This window comes from Bidens hawaiensis, unplaced genomic scaffold, assembly GCF_021521415.1.
Source record: "Bidens hawaiensis isolate Kalapana, Puna unplaced genomic scaffold, B.hawaiensis_p1.1 tig00021821_1, whole genome shotgun sequence".
NCBI lineage: Eukaryota > Viridiplantae > Streptophyta > Magnoliopsida > Asterales > Asteraceae > Bidens > Bidens hawaiensis.
Genome location: NW_027493383.1, coordinates 278,814 through 293,860, shown reverse-complemented (window position 1 = coordinate 293,860; position 15,047 = coordinate 278,814). Strand labels below are relative to the sequence as shown.

General features: G+C 36.7%; 1 pseudogene across 1 annotated transcript; it reads left to right on the top strand.

Annotated features, from left to right (window-relative positions):
• The first annotated feature begins 7,813 nt into the window (after window positions 1-7,813).
• Window positions 7,814-11,476, top strand: LOC143564133 (zeatin O-glucosyltransferase-like; annotated as a pseudogene). Its single transcript, XR_013140795.1, has 2 exons — window positions 7,814-8,157; window positions 10,395-11,476. The product of XR_013140795.1 is annotated as a zeatin O-glucosyltransferase-like (transcript).
• Window positions 11,477-15,047: the final 3,571 nt, after the last annotated feature.

Sequence of the window (15,047 nt, the reverse complement as noted above, 5' to 3'; positions counted from 1 at the left end):
ATTAGATTCGTATTCTCAGCGCCAACAAACCCTAATCATCAAATCCGTCTAACATTAACGTTTAGTGGGTGCGATTTACACCTAAGCACCTACGGCTCGTTTATCAATCGATTAACCCGTCAATCGTTTATGGTTTTCAGTAAGGTTTGTTGTGCTAGGTTCGTTTTTATCATTAACATATAAATCTAAGGTTTCCAGCACCGAACCTTAATGGACGATTTCTAGATATAAACGCACCTTAAACGAGTCAAACTACAAACACGAGCTGATCTTGATGCAGGTTTGGTCCGTTACTACGTTCTAGCACCAACAAGCTCGGGTTTTCGCCTTCGGATCTTGGTTCGGGTTAGAGAATAGTGTTTGTGTGTGTTTATCAAGGTGTAGGCTATGGTGTAGAGAATGGATAAAAATGGAAAGGATTAGGGTTTAAGGGGGTATTTATACTCCCTTAAGCCCATGGACCTAAGACTCATCTTTCCATTTTGGTCCATAATTAATTTCATCTAAAAAGCTTACTTAACCTATCATATTTTATAATTATCAACCAAACGGAAAATTGGGATGTTACAATAACATTCCATGTTTAATCAATTAACCAAAAATATACATAATCTTACCTCCATATACAAAATGTATGACAGAAGTATTTTTACACCAACATTGATCGATCTAAGAAGCAAATCCACGATCATTTTAAGTTTCATTTTTATTACTCATTGTTCCATTTATATGTATTGTTATTAATATGCATACATTTACATTTATATCAATATACTTACGTGTATACAATCTTATTACTTCACAAACGGTAGAATGGAGCCATAAAACATTTTGGTTGATGTTGATCGTTTGTCCACTGCTACAATAGTGTTTTAGTTTTATCACTTCTCAGGATTATTGATATTCTGCTTACCGGTAATCTAATGTACTTTCTTTCGCTAATCCCTTCGACTTTTGTAATGCACATCTATTAAAATTGTTTATGAGGATCTTCATATTAACATGTTGAATAAACATAAAACTCTCTACACAATCTGTTTATTACATGTTATAATGCATACTATTGTATTACCCAGTTTTTCAATCAAAAAACATGCATAACCAATATTACATCAGAATCTTAAATTTATTATTAGTAATTATATTGTTTAATTGAACATTTTATGTATATAGTTATAAGATAACGCTAATTCCAAAGTTAAGTTATTGTGGTGCACTTTTTTTTATGATTTACATCAGAATCTTAAATTTATTATTAGAAATTATATTGTTTAACTCTGGATTTTATGTATACTGTTATAAGATAAATGTAATTCCAGAGTTATGTTATTATGGCACATTTTTTTATAATATAAGTGACTAACATTTGTATATGCATTAGGATATATTGTTGTAAATTTTGATTTAAGATTGTTTAACCTTAATTTAAATATACTATGATGTTTAACTAGTCAGTCGAATTGACAATTACATAGTGTTTTTTAATTAACTATTATTTCTTATGACAGGTTGTGAATGAAATTTCCTTCTTTTAGTTGACAATTATCTAGCCCGTGATGTTGATGTGCTATATGGTGGAATTTTTGGATGATATGTTACTTTTGATGCAACTTTTAAAGTTATTTGATCATGGTTATGTTTATAATGGTTTGTAACTAGATGTATATGTTTTAGTATTCTAAATACTCTTGGAACGTTGTTTGGGTTTATGAAGTTGTATTAATCTTATGATGGTTAGTAAGATATCTTAATGGTGTGTTGGTTTATGTATAATCCTTTTAGTTTCATTTTCTGTCTCATGTATGTTATATCCAACATTACAATAATTAATAATTTTCAATTATATAATAATCATTTGAATAGTTATTCGTAAAATCATATTATACAAATTGTCCATACTTTATATTCACTAACAATAATCTTACTCCGCCCCTCCATGTATGTTTAATTAACATTGTTTATGTTAACATCCGTGGCATCCACGGGTCAATAACATTGAGTACAATAAACAAACAAAGGATATTAGTCTCCAAAAAAATATATATAAAAAATCAAATTCTCCAAATATTAAAAACATAACAATGAAAACATATCATCCCTTTATTAGTCAATAAATGCTAATAATAATTTGAAGAAGTTATCAATTATATCATTTGATGATAAACTGAAGAGGAAACTTGTGGATGCGTTTGACGTTGAGGATGAATCTAACATGTCAGCAACTAAGTGTAAAACATTAAATGTGGAAGAAAAGACCAATGTGTTTAGTGGTGTTGTTAAAGATGAAGTTGATGTCAAAATGATGTTGAATTTGTAACTCCAAAGTTGGAGGAAGTTTTAAAAGAATGGTTATGATTACCATTTATTGATTAATAAATAAAGATGATATGTTTTTATTGTTATGTTTTAAGATTTGGAGACTTTTTTTTATTTGTAGACTAATTTTTTTTGTTTGCTTATTGTACTCTTGGTATACGTTATAAAATGTTATAATTTTTCATTTATCTTCTTTATCTTTATTAATTTTCGTATGTTTTTGTAGTTGAGTTAAAATAAGTTATGTAAAATTATTATTTGTATTCAAATACGACATTTGCATTTAATTAAATTGATATGATTTTACCTATATATTACGTTTTATATATGTTCCATCCGTGTGTAATACGCGTACTATCCTAGTATAACATTAATCCACAAACCATTTTTAAATCCATAACCCACCAAACCAACACATGTTGCTTGCCAATCATTTTTATTACAAATTTTATTTTTATCTATTTAAAAACATGGAAATAGGGTTAAAAAAATAAATATGTTATTTGGTAACATATAAGATAGATGATTATGTTATTTACAATGGAACCACAGCCGCCGAGCGTGATTTTAAAGACTCATTTGAAGTTCTCGATTTTAACGAGAGCTCGATAAAATATCAATCTATATATTTTTTAAATATTTTTAAATATTTGTGATAAACTATAAAGTGGTTAAAGCTCTAGTGTAAAATTAATGCATAAAAGTTTAAAAGATACAAAACTTAAATATAAACAAGGTCTATACAAGTCACGAGTTGGGGCTCGATAGCCTTCGTGTAATGACTGTTTATATGTTCTTTAATCATATGTAAACTGTGGCTCAGAACAGTTTTTCAAATCGTTAATTTATTTAAATATATAGTTAGCGTGTCAAACATGATGTTACGTCATATGGTTCCTTTTGGTCACCTCGTGTGTATTGACCTCGTCATGCAGTTGGACAATTAGCCCATTCCCAATGCATACAATCTGCACTCTCTATCATGTCGGGTAATCATGCACCCTTGCATGGGCCTCGTATAGACGTAGTAGATCGTTCCAGTTGGACTCTCTCAGATAATGTGATCCATATCGTTTCAATATTCCTATATTTTACACAACTTTTATAGAATAATTGATTAAAGTAAACAAGTGATATACTTATTTAAAAAGAGACAGAATTACAGAAATTGTCCTTTATGTTTACATTAGATTTCAGTGGTTGTCCTTTATCTTTAAAAGTAACAGAATTTATACTTTACGTTTCAAAATGTTACACCGTTTGTCATTTTGGCCTAACCCAGTTAAGTTTTCTCGTTAAGTTAGGTCATGTGCGTTGCACATGAGGGCAAATTCGTCAATTAACATTTTAATAAAAAAACAAATTAAATAACTTGATATATATGTATATTTAATTTAACCCAACCCCCCTCCTCTCTTCCTCCCTCCATACCACTGAGCTCCATCTCCGGCGAGCCACCACCGTCGCCGTCTTCGATGACGAAAACATATTCACTCCCACCAGAAACCACCACCAACAATACTGCCGTAGCCCCGTGTCTTCACCATCATCGCCCGCCATCGTCTTCCACCTTCATCGCCGCCACCAACCCACCACGACCACACCACTAACTAAGAAGGACGCTTCCACAGCCAAACCCCACCAATGGTGTCGCCGGAAAAACATGGAGCACACCAGCCAAACCCCACCACCGGTCTTGCTGGAAAAAGGTGGAGCACCACTTGCAAAACACCACCGACTAATGAGAGGGGATGATATTTCATATGAACAGCGGCGCCAAAATCATCTGTATGCAATCCCCAAATGCCGGCAACGGTACCAAAATCAAAAACCCTAATTTCGTATTTAATCCCTAAATGCCAAATTTATCTTTCTATATTTCAATCAGATCTACCTACATATCAAGATCAACCTTACAAACCATAAACACCAACGATTTCGTGTCCCTGCAACTTTAATCGCCGGAAACATGGCCGTATTTTGTGGACTTCAGATTTAATGGAATACTCCGGCCACTCCAAACAACATCCGTACCTAAGGTGGCCGGATTTAACAGTGGACTCCGGCAGGGAGGGAGCTTGACTGGCGATGGTTTCCGATGGGTGGTGGTCTGGGTTGGGTACTTGGGTGAATGAAGAGAGAGAGAGAGAGTGTGTGTGTGTGTGTTTTTCTTTATATATATATTTATAGTTAATTTTAATTTTAAAATGTTTTTTTTTTCTAAATAATGGGTAAAATGACTAATATGCCCTCATGTGCAACGCACATGATCTGATTTAACAAGAAAAATTAACTGGGTTAGGCCAAAAGGACAAACGGTATAACATTTTGAAACGTAAAGTACAAATTCTGTTACTTTTAAAGATAAATGACAACCACTGAAATTTGGTGTAAACATAAAGGACAATTTATGTAATTCTGTCTTTAAAAAAATGAAACGTATCGTAACAAAAATACTCCAAGGTGTCCCGAGTTGTTTTATCGGCCATCTTTAAATACTCGTCGTTGATGTTGGCCGTGTTTCCGCAGGCGAGCACGCGTATGGCTAACGTAACCTTCTGAATAGCCGTGAATCCTAGCGTCTCTCGGCCGTCCGGTTTTTGCTTAAAGTAATCAAGCTCACACTCCAAATCAATGGTGATGCGCATAAATAAATTTTTAGACATCCGAAAGCGACGCCTAAAGGTTATCGGGTTCTTGTATCTCGGCGAGACGTTGTAGTAATCCGCCATCAACCGGTTATTGACATCGATACGATCTTGTTCGATGTATGCTCTTTTTGAAATGAGGGGTGGAGGAGAGCTAACATAATTCATATAAGTTGTCGCGAGCACAATCGCACTCGTAACCGCCTCTTCCTTCGCGTCGTCTTCGGCTTGTCGGCCATGCCCGAAAAATTGATTATATATAGAAGTAGGAGAATCCATTTAGGGTTTATAGGGAAGTTGGTGTGAGGAAATATAGAGTAGAAAAGAAAGATTTATAAATTTGGTGAGTTTTGATTGGGGATGAAACTGGTTAATATATATAAAAACAAATTTTTTTTACAACGGCCATATGACCATTGGGGGATTAAAAAAATATTTTTTAATCTTCGAGCCACCATCACGTTATACACAAAACGTTGGCCACATTTTAAACACCCAAAAACGCCGGGGGGGGGGAGAGGTTGCCTCCGGCGTTATATCCCAAAATGCAGCCGTAACGCTGCCACTACGGAAGGTCTTAATTTCTTATGACCTTAAATTCCATACATATGTATGTGTCATGACAAGAAAAAGATTCATGGAGCTACAGGGTCAATGGACTCTCTTTGTATTAGTCGGGGCAAACGTTTTTTCCACAATTTTTATACCTTTTTTTACATAATTAGAGTGTCAAACACGATTACAAGTATTTCAACAATAATCCACTTTCTTTTTAAGCTATTAGAACACTTTGACACTCTGGAAATGGGCTTTGAAAAGATTGTAAGAATAGCACGTACCATATCTAAAGCAAGCAAGAACACTTTCAAAGTTTCATGAACAAAATGCTCTTTGGTTGCTGGAATATCCTTCATGAACACAAGCTCCCTAACTGTCACAACACTAGTCTACCCATACGACCCTACGTGTTATACACACATAAGTCTATCATAATAAAGACTACGCATCATACAAATACCCAAGTCTACCATGAGACTCTACCCTTCGTACACATACCCAAGTCTACCATAAGACTACATATCGTACACGTACACACAACTCTGTCATAAGACTCCACACTAGACCGACTATGGTCACCCATGTCGTCCCACACCCATACCCATACCCATACCCACACAAGGTGTATTAAGTCCCGGATCGATAATCAAACACCAACTAAACGAATAACTCTCGTTTATATTAATCAGAAAATATCACTCTAAAAACTTATTACAAACCCTCAAACCCTAACTCGGTTCGCTCTTGATGAACCCTAACTCGGTTACACCAAATTCACAATCTCTAATGTCTAACCATAACTCGGTTTATATATATACTAATCTAACTTGCTAGCCAAGACATAATAAAACCTTAATTCTTGGGTTGGGCCTTACACTTGGGCCAAACAACAATTGAGCCAACAGTGTAAATCCCCACCAATGACTCGGACACAACGCCTAAAGCGCTATGTCGCTAACACTTTACCATAACCCGCATTTTAAGTCAAAAGATAGTTTTAAGCATAGTTTATACGACACATGTATGCTAGCCCCAGAAACAGTAAATATGGGGAATAGAACTCACTCGAGCAAAGCTTCAGACTTGCTTGATTTCCCAATCCTAGCCTCAATCCATACGCTACTGAAACTATCGAGTCGAACCCGAGCCTAGCTAGCACCACCGTTGCCAGCAACATTCGCATCCACTTCCTGACACTTTGTCAAATAGATCCTTTTTTCGAGTTAACCCCGTCAACTAGAATGATGCCCGCATTGACTGAAATTTTCATTTAACCTCAATCGTTAACCGACCGATTTCAGGATGTTAGAAAATATTTTTTTCTGTTAGGTAATTGTTCTAAGATTATTACATTAATATTATTTATATTAAAATTAAAATATAGAAAACTTAAGTGAAGATTGAAGCGTATACTCTTTTGAGTTAATGAGTGGAAAGTAGATAGGTGGTAATGTGCTAATGTCACACATGATAGTGAGTGAAGAGTGACTTAGTATACCTTAAGGTCTTTATGTGTGTTTACAGTTTAGTTTACAATCTGAAACAGTCTAAGCTGGTCATCAGCTTTATTTTCAGGTTGGTCTTCTTTTTTAACTTGTGGGTTTGGTTTCAAATATTTCAAACTCATAGCTAACCGTCTGGCTGTGGGTGACACGAAACCTTCATGGTTTTACCGACTGTAAAAATAAAACTTACCTAGCTAGATAAGAAAGAAAGAAAAAACAAAACAGCATCACATAATTTGGAACAAGACAATAAGAAAAACCAATTTAACATTAGTTGTTGGTCATGTCTATATTGATTCATCCACACACTCAAACAATCCTATTCACTTCGAAAAACTTTACAATGACATCCAATGTAGTTGTCGTGATTTTGTTGTAATTAAAAGTTGATTAAGAAGCTAATCATATATATATATATATATATATATATTCTTACACCGAACTGTTGTTAATTAGTTAAAAACGGGTAGCTTTATCTTGGCCAGGATGGCCGCAAAAAGTAAAAACACCGTAAAAGAATTGATATTCCAGACACTATTTACCATAACTGCTATTCACACCATCTCTAAAACTAAAACATTTGTGTTGTCTAAATAGTAGCTCCCTTGTATTATCTTGTAGAAACCTTTTTTTCTTAAAAATTTCTATTAGCTTAATATGAAAAGAAGTTGAAATATAAACAGGTTGTGTATGACAAAGAAGCAAAGAGCATCACGTGATTTGGAAGAAAACAAAAGATACATAATTATACGACACATACACAAACAAACAACACAAACGTTGAACATGACATCCAATGTAGTTGTCGTGATGGTGCCCTTCGTCGCCCAAGGCCATCTCAACCAGCTCCTCCACCTCTCCCGCCTCATCTCCGCCTACAACATCCCCATCCACTTCATTTCCACCACCACCCACAACCGCCAAGCCCGCCTTCGCCTTCACTGCTGGAACCCGAATAATATTATCCAATTCCACGACCTCTCCGACCCTATTCAATCAATCGACACACCAACGGTTCCAGACGCCAACCACCACTTCCCTACTCATCTCCAGCCGTTGTTTAACTCATCCGTCAATCTCCGTGGCCCCGTCACCGACTTCGTCCACTCTCTTGCGAAAACATGCAATATGTAACATCCTAAAATTTTAATGATGAATAAAGGAAGTTATGTTTAGTGATTTCGCGTAATTAATTAATATCGGGTAAGGAGCGGGTCTTGGACTTGGATTAATTGAGAGGGGTTAAATGAGAATGGGATTTCAGGGATATAAATACCCCAAAATCCCAAAATATCTTCATTTTTCACCAAACTCCCTAACACTCCAAAAACACACACATACCACACTAACTTCGCCGCCGGACCGAAGGCAGATCCGGGCAGATCCGGCAGACCCGAGTGAGAGAGAGAGAGAGCGATTAGTGGTGACAAGCAAGTAAACGAGATCCAAACAAGCCCAAAAAGGTATGATTCTTGATCTTTGAAGTTTAAAGATCCAAGCTTTTTAGTGTATAAACGACCAAAAATGGTCGGGTAGCGTAGTGGGTGATATTGAACCATAGCAAGGGTGTTAAAATCGCTCGAAATGCCGATCAGAAACTAAAACAGCGGCTGCCTGGGCAACTTCGCCTTCAAAGCGACGAACTTCGCCTGCAAGCTAAGTTCGCCTGATGAACTTCGCCTGCAAGCTAAGTTCGCCTGATGGCAACTTCGCTGTAAAGTTAAGTTTGCCTAACTGGTAACTTCGCCTGAGGCCAAGTTCGCCTGATGACAACTTCGCCTGAAGCCAAGTTCGCCTGATGGCAACTTCGCTGTAAAGCTAAGTTCGCCTAGCTGGTAATTTCGCCTAAAGCTAAGTTCGCCTAAGGTTAACTTCGCCTAAAGTCAAGTTCGATTAGAAAATAAATTAAAAATCTAATGAAAAATGTGTTAAGACAGTTAATGGAAATAAAATTTTTCCAAGCTGACCTGGCAGCTCGACCCCAGCCAGGGGCTCTGCCCCTTGGACCCTGCTAGGGGCTGCCGCCCCTAGACCCCGCTGCCAGGGGCGCTGCCCCCGGACCCCCGTTCGTTGTGGGTAGTAATTAAGACTAGAAAGATGTTATAAGTAGTGATAGTTAAATTGATATGTATACTTGTTATACAGTCAGCCGTGCACAACTGAAGAAAGGGATTACGATCAACGGAGAACGTAACCGTGTTCAGGTGAGTTTCTAGCCCCATTTATGTGTTACGTTTTCGGGGCTGTGTGCATACTCAATATGTTTGTTAATACACTTATCCTAAGATATAAGTGTATGCCTTATGTGGATAATGTGAAATGTATGAATGATTGCTTGATAGTACGCGAACGATCTTCGGATATTGCACGTACTGTCAGGTTGTAACGCTATGTATAAGGTAAGTATGTTATGTATGTTTATGTGTATGAACATGATAGAGATAATAGAAGAAAGAAATGATAATACTCGAGGTATGATGTATAATGTATGGTTACGAAAAGGGTACCGAGCCCTAATAATACTCGAGGTATGATGTATGGTTGTATGGTTACGAAAAGGGTACCGAGCCCTACTAATACTCGAGGTATGATGTATGGTTGTATGGTAACGAAGAAGGAATCGAACCCTTCTAATATTCGAAAACAAGGGACCAGACCCTTATAATATCTGTGATGATAGGGACCAGACCCTTATAATATCTGTGATGTTAGGGAATCGAACCCTTCTAATATTCGAAAACTAGGGACCAGACCCTTATAATATCTGTGATGATAGGGACCAGACCCTTATAATATCTGTGATGTTAGGGAATCGAACTCTTCTAATATTCGAAAACTAGGGACCAGACCCTTATAATATCTGTGAGGTTATAGGGCGAAAGGCTCTTTAAAAAGTATGATTATGTATGTAAGGAAAGCATGAAGGTAAAAATGAACGTATGATTATGAATGTAAAGAAAGTATGAAAGTAAAAATGAAAGTAAAAGCACTTAGGTGTATATGAAAGAAAGTTAAGAGATGAAGTATGAAGCGTAAGAATGTATTGTATGATTATGTGATTAACTAGAACTCACTCAGCGTAGCTGACTTTTAGTATGCACGCATGTGAGTAGGATGAGGCACCTCGCTTGAGGAGACACATGGCACTGAACAAGAATCTGGCATCTGAAGACTTATGATGTTTTAATTTAATGCTTTAATGTTGAAAGACAAAGGATGTTTTGAGACAAGTTATGAAGTATGTAAAGTTTTATGAAAGTTTTATATTCCGCGTAAATGTTTTAATTAACTCTGATATTTAGAACTGTGTTTATGAGTAAATCCAACACGAAAGTAGGGCTACCGGTAACGGGGCCTTACACAATAGAGTTGCTGTCGTGCATGACTCCGCAATGTCATACGTGGTTCAAGACGTGAAAGTTATACCCAACGCTGAGACTTATGTTTTCCGAGCTCTTTCCGTTTTCTATACTTATTGTTTCCTTTTAGATAGGCTTGGGAAACCGCTACCGTTTGCGCGTGAAATGATGCCTCGGCTACCGCCTTCTACCGAAACCATGAGCCGAGAGTTCATGGAGTTTATTAATCTTCAATACTCTCACCAAACGTTTCATGTTGGAAACTTGTACGACTCGTCGAGAGTCATCGAAGGGGAGTATCTTGAATCACTCGAAAAGGATAACATATGCGGGGAAAATCATTGGGCGGTGGGACCGTTTAACCCGGTCCAGATCCAATCCGATGTCTCGGATTGGATCTTTGACAACTTGGGTAAGCGACATGCCTGCTTGAAATGGCTAGACAACAAACCTGAAAAATCGGTTATTTACGTTTCGTTTGGGACTACCACAACGTTTACCGAGTCACAAATCCAAGAGCTTGCGGTGGGATTAGAGGAAAGTGAGCAAAGATTTTTGTGGGTGTTGCGGGATGCGGATAAAGTGGATGTGTTCGGGAATGAGGCGGGTAGGCGGGTGGTGTTGCCCGTAGGGTTTGAGGATAGGGTGGAGGGGTGAGGGTTGGTTGTGAGAGAGTTGGCCCCGCAAGTTGAGATTTTAGGTCATTTTTCGGTTGGTGGGTTTGTGAGTCATTGTGGTTGGAACTCGTGCATGGAGGCCATGACTAGTGGAGTTGCGGTTGCTGCATGGCCGATCCATTCGGACCAACCGCGCAATGCTTTTTTGTTGGTGGAAGTTTTAAGGGTGGCGTTGATGATGAGGGAATGGGCGTGTCAAGATGAGTTGCGTCATTGATGGTGGAGAAGGTTGTTAGAGAGTTGATGGATTCGAAGGAAGGGGCGGCGTTAAGGAAGAGGGCGGCGGATTTGGGTGGTGAGTTGCGGATGTCTCTAGCGGAAGGTGGTGTTAGTCGGAAAGAATTAGACTCACTAATTGCTTATCTTCGTAGGTAGTAAGATGCTGCTATTCATGAGATCATGGCAATAATTGTTGGGACACTATATTTGTCCAATATTGTTTCAATAGTAATTTTATGTCGGTAGATATTCTTTTGGTCATGAATGTATAACACCATCATTAGTAACATGGTAGACGTTTTTGAAGGATGATCAATTGTAACATGGTATATGTTTTCGAAGGATGATCAATGTGATAGATTTTGGGTGTTTACACTATTATATCGATGGTGTTTTACGATTTTGGTTTGTGAGTATTCCCATCCATATCATCATTTTCCTTGTTTAAGTTTATTAAAAATTCTAAAGCTTACTACATTTCATTTTCAATTTTTTTATCGAGAAAATTACCATTTGCCTCTGTGAAAAATATCGTCGCGAGATGGATTGACCATTGAAAAAGAATTTGTGAAGGTTGTGCCCTTATATAACTCGGGCGGGCTTTTTTGGCTTGTTCCGTCAGTTGACTGACAGATGCCAAGGGCATTTTGGTAATCATCTCTTAACAACAACAACAACAATAATAATAATAATAATAATAATAATAATAATAATAATAAAGCTCATCATCTTCGTAACAGCAGCAAACCCCCCATATCTACGATTTCTTCCACCTTCAAAATCCCTAATTCAATCCAATTCCAAACCCTAGATCCATTTCACACTCACAATTCAACACACAATTGCACATCACCAGATCTATTCCAATTCAAATCCCAATTCCAATTCCAATTCAATCCCCTAGGGTTTTACAATCCGATTGATCTATTAACTATTAATAACTACACGAGTTGAATATGAGTTTATGAGTGGTCGGAGTTAGCGGCGACGGTTTTACAACAAGAGTTTACGAGTATCACCGATTAGTTGAGGAAATCGTCGGCGTCGGTGAATGCGGTGGCCGGAGTTAGCGGCGGCGGTGGTAGTAGTGACGGTGGTGGTGGTGGAGTGAGATCGAGTGTAGCGTTTCAGTCAGAGTTTAATAAGAGAAATTCGAATATGGGGTATGGGATGCGATGTGAGTTGATATGTATTTGTTATTAATTATTAGTTATTATGATGTGGTGATTTTGTTTGTAGTAAATGAGTAGAGTATTAATGTTGATCTGGATTCTTATTAAAGTGTTGAATTGTGTAATACTGTTAGACCACAAATCTCATTCGTTTATGTTTTCCCCAATATTAGGTTAAAACACCAAGAACACACATTGTGTGTGAGAGATGATGCCAAGAACAAATCTATAATTTTCTTTTTCTAAATTCTTTTATGTATCACAAATATGCTATAATATTGTAGGAAAATATTTGAAATTAGAATTGTAGATTTTGGACAAGATTTGAGAAAGCCCCAAATTTAAAAAATAGGGTTCTTGAGATTTTGAACAAGATTTCTGGGTTAGATGATGAAGATGAAGATATAGGGGTAAATGGGTCATTAAGGAAGGTCAAGTAACGGTAGGAGTCAAAAAAACCCGCCCGAGAAATCCAATGGTACAACATGCGCAAATTCTTTTTCAGTGGTTATTCCATCTCGCGACGATATTTTCCAGGGAGGCAAACGGTAATTTTCTCTTTTTTATCCCAACTCTAAATTATAAAATTATAACTTTTATATATAAAAAGCTATCTGTCAAATTATTATGAGTGCATAAAAATAAAAATATATATATATAGTTTAATAAATGTTTGTTAATAAATTGTAAAGATAAGAGTAATAGCCGAAGAGATGTGAGATTTTTAAAATGAAATTAATTTAAAAAATATAAGATTTGGAGTTAAATTATAAATGAGTGGAGCATGCTTTTACTACATAGATGTGAATGCTCTTAAAGTGAGTTTTGGCTTTGATAAAAACCGGTGGAGATGGATGAGGCTTGTGCCAACCTATTGAGTTAGGGTAATAAGAAAAATATTTAATTACATATATGCATGTAGTTTGGATAGATTAACACCTTTAAAGTATAATGTTAAAGGTAACAAGTTGAGGTTTATGATTTCAGTTTTGTAATAAGTTTAGGGTTTAAGGGTAACCTCCATTAACTTTTCTACTATGTTTGAGTAAAAAATGTTCATTATACCCTTATATAACTACATTTATGTAGTTAACCTTATTTAAGTATAAGGGCCATTTGCATAAATTACAAAAATAACAAAAAAAAAATATAAAAACACTTAACACCGGTCCCCTCTCCGGCCCGTCCTCCTTTGACTTTCCTGGTGACTGGTGTTATTCACTTATTCCGACAACCACACCAACATCGACACATGTTTCAGATCTAGAACCTGATGAGTTCACAAATGGTGATAGATATGTGTGAGCATAAACTAGGTTAGACCAACAAAACCTGAAAGATCCGTCAAATCTGTACCTATCAAACCAGTTTATTGTTAAATAGGGTCAGTTCACGAGGTATAACCGTATAGCATAGCGATACATACAGATATCAGGTCGGGCAGACTCTAGCACGGGTATGAAGAGAAGACCCACGAGTACTCATAAGTGTTTCAATTCAAATAAAAAAGCTGCTTTTATACATAGAAAATCACGATCAGTATCGACACCTAGTTTTGGAGATCACTGTCATTGAGTATCGACGTCACATAGATTGCCAAATTGGATACCATTCCGTGAAATCATCAATAATCGCATAGATCATCGTTGTTGTTGTTGTTGTTATTTTGTCTTAGCCAATAGTAGAGCGTTCTTCACAATTGGTTTGTAAGGCTTGATAAAGCGGTATGCGATGATCGTACGGTTCCAACATCATTTCCACGTTCCCATAATTATGTGAACCCAATTCTTTTTTGGCCTAAATATCGGTTCCAATGGTTCTAGGCGATTCACAAACCCATCAAGCATGCCTAGGAATCTGACTGAGTATACAAAATGGGTTGATTCGCGGGTATGACATTTACAATTAAATAGATACGGCCCCATTCGGTTCGATTTTGGTGGGTAAGACCTACTGTGCGCCCTAGTGATAAAGACAATGTATATTTATATGTGGAATTGTCATTTGTTTATTTGAAGCGGGGTAGGCTTAGAAGGATGACCGACATGAATGAGATAGGGGTTTTAGTGTAAGGGTACTTAAGTAATCTAACTATTTAAATATCCCAACGCTTATTTTTTTTAATCAAAATTACATACAAAACACTACACAATTTTTCAAGGATTTCATTTTCGGTCCAAGCTATATATAATTCCATCCAAAAACATTTTGTGAATCAAACGGGTTCTTAGGGATAGCGAAATGGTTGTGGTATAGGATGGCAAACAAAAAAATTGAGGGGCGAAGATGCGAAATGGAGAGAAGCATTGAGCAGAAGACACATCCTGAATGAAGTAGTAACAAATAAGAAATTATGAGAGGATATGCATAAAAGCATAATTAACGCTCCTTCTATTTGGATCAGAAGATGAGTAGGGTGAACCTATGATAAACGTCTCCTATCTCTCATGTCGAAAATTAATTATGAGTACTTTTTTCAAAAGACCTGTTATTTGTACGCATCCAACTCAATTAAGCAAACATTTGACAAATCTCAAATGACCTTTTAAAAGTAAGGTGTTATGATTTAGTGCAATAAACATAGGGTATATTG